This window comes from Ictidomys tridecemlineatus, chromosome 12 (genome assembly GCF_052094955.1).
Source record: "Ictidomys tridecemlineatus isolate mIctTri1 chromosome 12, mIctTri1.hap1, whole genome shotgun sequence".
NCBI lineage: Eukaryota > Metazoa > Chordata > Mammalia > Rodentia > Sciuridae > Ictidomys > Ictidomys tridecemlineatus.
This window is the reverse complement of record NC_135488.1, coordinates 93,180,196-93,186,195: the sequence shown is the minus strand read 5'-3', so window position 1 is coordinate 93,186,195 and position 6,000 is coordinate 93,180,196.

Genomic DNA, 6,000 nt, shown 5'->3' with positions numbered 1-6,000 from the left:
TAAATTTTCTTTATTTCTCTAAGAAATCTGAGGACAAAGAGAAGACACCTGGTATGCAGTAGTCCTTGGTATTCTCTTTTAGGAGAACTAAGGGCTTATACTGTGCTCACAAAATTTCAAAATCGAGTAGGTATTAAATAATATTATTTATACTTAGCCTATTCATCCGAGGAAATACAAGTTTTGTGGAAAGCTAGCAGCTTTTTTCTAACTGTAAAGCAAAACAAAGTGAATAAGAATGTGGAAAACCAAAAAGTAGATTTAACCCATTAAAAATGGGAACTTCTAATCTACTTTGGAATTTCACACTCTGCTGTAGCATATTTGATTTTCACCACATCTCATTATCTCACAGTTACACTATATGATAGTCTCCCAACTAGTCTCCTTGCTTCCCTTTACTGTCTCTTTGTTCCTCTTCTGCCATAATTTCAGTTTTTCACTAACTATAAGATGCCATCATTTGTAAACAACATTATTTTATATACCACTGAGAAAAAATAAACAACTATCAATTAAACTATGACATCTCATCAATTGTAAAGTGCATCCTACTTTCACAGTCTTTAAAATATTTTAAAACTGTGCCTTAGAATCAATGAAATGTGCTCTCTTTATAAAATAGGAATCCAATGAGGTTATTTTGTTTCTAAAAGCTCCAGAGATTCCCACATAAAAAAAGTCTAAACTCTTTCAGATTTTAGGCCTTCACCATCCAACCCAACCTTACCAGCCTTACCTCCTAACATTCACACCGAGTATACAATTACCTCAAAATATATTTTAAAAAATATTTATTGTTTAATTATAGGTGGACACCATGTCTTTATTTTACTTTATGTGGTGCTGAGGATCAAACCCAGTGCCTCACGCATGCTAGGCGAGCACTCTACCTCTGAGCCACAACCCCAGCCCTCAAAACATTTTTTTTTTCATTGCAAAAAACACGTTCTCTTTCTTCCTTCAACAACATTTATTGAATACCTGTTGTGTACCAAGCCCTATTCCAGGCACTTCATTATTTCTTTGCTTGAATTCTTTCCCCACCCCTGCCCTACCTTATAAACTTGGTCTCTATTTTTCCTTCAAGATTCAAACTGTCTTCTCTTATGAAAAAGTTTTGTGAAACTTTCTTCAGTTTTCTTATGTAGACTTAATTTGATAAACTTGTATTATAATGTCAAAACTGTGCTTTACATGTTGCTGGTACTAGGCAGTGGGCCCTTCAAGCACAAGGAAATTAACATTTATTTTTGTAGTCAGACCAGTGATTAGGAAAGTAGGATTCAACTTATTGGCTCTAAAGTCCCTATCTTCTCTGATAGAAAAATCATATACTCTAAATGAGGGGATTAACAGGAAAAATGATATTATAAGGGAAAACACAGGTTGCCAGGGAGTATAGTGACTATCAGGTGAGGTTCTTGGGTTTGAACTTCACACGGGACAGCAGTATTCCTAAATTGTAGAGCCACAGACTGCGCCCTGTCCTACAAGCTTTTGAAGTAGCAAGTATCCATTGGTATTTTGAAGTAGCAAATATCTATTGTAGTTTTTGTTTAATTCCACCACAAAAATACCATCATAAAAGACTTATTGAACATTTTATTCTATCAGAATCTTATAGATGCTAATTTCTGAAGTAGTTGATGAAAAAAATGAAAATCAGCCTACATAACTTGCTCAATGATAAACACATTCAGAATTTGATCTCAGGTCAATCTGATTCCTAAGATCATGTTCTTTCCATGAGAGCATTTTATGGCATGGTGCCTCATCATCATAGAGGACATTCCTGATTCAGTCAATTATTTGTCAAGGAAAAACTGAATGATCCTCTTCTTCAAATACCTGTGATTGGCGTTGCTGGTTAGCTCATCTCCTTGGCAAAACCTCAGTGGCAAACATGACATGATCTTTGGCAGTAATCAGCTGCTGATGGAAATACTCCTGGAATCTATTTCCTATATTTTTCTTCCTGCCTGTTTTCATACTTTAAGAGCTCAATCTTCCATTTTTTTTCCTCTTGCCAATGTAAGGCCAATAGTCACTTAAACAGTTATAACACATTGGTAACTTTGGGTAATGAGCTTGATTGGTTGTGTGAGCTTTAGTTTGAGCTTGAAAAAGCTGTTGAAGCAAAACAAATATAGCCTGTAAGGTGATTAAGACATATTAAGCTGTTAATGATAAGGAATATGGGTCTGATGACCTTAGCTTCCCATATCAAAATGTTACAATATTCCTAAAGTTCACATGATAAGTTGAAAGAGGTGTTTATTTATAATCCACAATAAATCTGTAGATCTTGATGCAATGGAAAGAGTAGAGAAGGTGTCAAAGGGGAAATCACATAGTAGTATAAAGGAGACTTAGAAAGGAAGAAAAAGACTCTGAAAGACTTGTAAAAAGAAGAAAAATAAGAATTTGAGGAATCTCATTTTCCTGTAAATACACAGGATCTTAGTTACTCCCAATAGCCATCGTCAGAGATGTGTAAGAGTGTGGAGGCTCAGGAAATAAAACTTACAGGGCAGCATAATAAAGATGGTTGTTTTCCCACTTGAGTAAGTGGAAAGTTTTGATATTACTTATCTAATTTCCCCTAATCAGTACTAATAAACTTCTGAATCTCATTGTAATTTGATGACATTGAAAATATTTTGAATGCCAAGATTGGTAGCCTAAGAATTATATATTCATTACACAAACAATCAACAAATGTAAGTTAGTAGTAAACACATGCCAAAATTGCATTTTGTATAAGAACATAAACAAAAGATTGGCTCTGAATAAACAGTAAAGGCCATTTTTGTGTAAGCTAAAATATTATGTTAGGATAGACTCAGTACTGTAATAAAGAAGTCCCAAATCTCGTGACATTTTACACTGCTTAATTTCTCACACAAATTAGAGTCCAGTGAGATTCAATGAGGTGTATGTGAACATGTGTATGTATGTGGGAAGTCCAATTTATGCAGTCGTTCAGGGATCCAGGATTCATCTATCTAGTGGATTTAGAATCTTCTAGTGCTTTAGAGTTCTCTTTGGAAGGCCTGTCAGCCAGCAGAAAGGGAATACCAGAGAATGCAGGATGGTGGAGAGGCTTTTGATATCAGGCATATAGAAGATCCCCCATTGTTTCCCTGCACATTTCATGACTCCAGAAAAAACTACAAGGAAGCTGGTAAATGCTGGTTAGATGTGTGTCCAGATTGAAGAGAAGGAACAGAGATAATGGTGAGACCTACCATTTCCTACCAGAAAATAGGTAATGAATCCTCATCTCAATGACAAAGTAATTGCAGGATATGTAGGAATGAATGCAAAGCCTCAGCATTCTCAAGAATATTATCATACAAGAATTTAAATTCAGATCAGGTCTCCTTGTCAGCAGTTGGAAAAGCTGTATGCTTTTCCCATGAATATTATCAATGCCTACCTTTTTTCCCCCTAACTCTTCTTTTGCTATTTTCTTTTGAACATGTTTTATTTCCTTTCAATATTCCCAATAGATGCAAAGCTTCCTTTGAGGATGAACTTGGTAAATATGACAAGAGAATAGAGCCATGTCTGGTGAATGAAGAAGATAATCTGCCTGAGTTATATAATATGTGGGGTTAGATATGACAAACAATAAGGCTTGTTTCTTCAAGGGACTACCCAATTCAATTCCCAAACAAACATTATAAGAACATTGGAGCAATGATGTCATGGTTGAAATAAATTTGATTGTATTTATTGACGTAGATGACATATAGATTGGGAGGAAGAATGGTTGCAATTTAGAGCTATGAATCTTCAGGTTATTGAAGACATGAAGGAGAAAAGGAGTTGAACAGAGAAAACAGAGAGGTAGGTAGAATTGTACTTAAGTGGAACTTCCTCCTCCTCATTGCAATGTCTGGCTGGGTTCTCTGTTCTCAATTTTCTTACTCTTGCTTTTTCTAGCTATCAAAAAAAAAAAAAAAAAGAAAAAAGAAAAAAAAATGGCTTTCAGTCCATCTGACCTCAAGTAGCCTCACCTTTAAGGGAGGATCTTAATAATTCACCCAATTTTATAAGTTCAGTTTTATAAAAGCATTCCTTCTTAGGAGAAAATTTTAATTAAATACCTAACACTTTCTCTTAAAAAACCGTAGAGCATACAATTTGCCAGGTTACATGATTTGATAATTTGTAAGGTTGAAACATTCGATGATCCATAACTAAAACCTCCTAATGCTGAACATTTTTAAGGATCTAATGGAATAATCAATGTGAAAATGATTTTTTAAAAGTTGACAAAAAAGGTAAAAATCTCTACAATGTAAGATGCTCTTAAAGCAACTGAAAAAGGTTTTTAACATGAAGGGCCGTCAAGCTGGGAAGATGAGAACTATCCCTAAGTGTGTGAGGGAATGTGTGTTTGTGGAGGGCAGTCTGGCAATGCATGCCAAAATGTACATAACTTTTGACCCACCAATAATTTCACTTTAAGAATTTATCAAAGAAAATAATGGAACAAGTATGTGAAAATTTGATGGGAATGCACCATAGATTTTTTTAAAAAATATTTTTTTTTAGTTGTAAATGGACACAATATCTTTATTTATTTATTTTTATGTGGTGCTGAACAGGACTGAGTTCCAAACTTGATATCCATACATACAACCTTCTGTGCTTCTGATTCTTCAACTGTAAAATGAAGTCAACATAAGACACTGGAGATAATATACGGCTTTGGACTTAAAGGGGTATTCTGTAGATTAATTAAAATAACCCATATGAAGTGCTTAATGAATTGACTAGCAATTAAGATGCTTTTTCTAAATGTTAGCTATTACTAATTATTATCATCATAAATTATTGTTCTTTCAAATGAGATCAAGAAAATATCACAAAGGCTAAAACCCCTCTATTAGACAGACTGCCAAAGAAGACCCTAAGAAGAAAAAATAGAAGACCCTAAGAAGAAAAAACAGCAAGTTTCTGGGCAGGCAGATGTTTCAGAGGAATGGATGCTAAAATATCACATATCAGAGATTCCCACCCAAGCCTAAAAAAACGAGAAGACATTTAGAAGAACTCTAACAAATAACAAAATAGGAGAACAATCTTTGATTTATACAACACCCTGTAATTTTGCTATTCTTGTGTCCACATTATAGAGGAGACAATGAATGCAGAATGCATAAATAACTCATTTGGAGTAAGGGAGGAGTGTGTGTGTGTGTGTGTGTGTGTGTGCGTGCGTGCGTGTGTGTGTGTGGTGTGTGTGTGTGTGTGTGTGTGTGTTCGTCCTCTAGGCTAAACCTTGCAGAGAATCTGTGTTCTATGTCCAGGCCTTGTTACTCTTCTAGTATCTCTGGAACAGTTACCATTCACTGGTAGAGTAGATAAGACAAGACCCCTTTAGTAAATATGAAGTACTAGGTGGTGATAGTTCAGCCCACGTACCAGATCCAGATACCAAAATCAGATAGCTGAGCCCATAGATTTAGGGTTTCACTTATGTCATGAAATGGCCAAGGCCTAGATTAGGTGAGAATCTATGTAAGTGATCCCAGCTATGGGGACCAGAGAGATATGGCAGGAAGAGGCAGAAGGAGCCAGACCTATTGTCCTGATTTCTTCTAAAATGTATGACACATTTTTATAAAATGATGAAACTTTTCTCTTGTGCAACTCCACTATAATAATACTTATATCCAACTCAAAAAACAACTTCTACATTTTTCATTTCAGGAAAATATAAATAGTATGTACATCCCAAAGAGTGTGAGTCCAGTCAAAAGGTTAGAATAGACATTATATCTGGGAGGAAGGCTCTAATACCAGCATTCTGTCTAGTGCTTTCTCATTTCTATTAGACACTTTGATTTCCAGGGTTTTCAAGTATATTAATCCTCTCCGTCCAACATGCCCAGTGGCCAATAGGGGGCAGACACTCTCTTCTTCCAGACCTCCATCAGAAATACATTCTAATTCCTTTTCCTTTGAGACTGTTTTTTTCCCAGT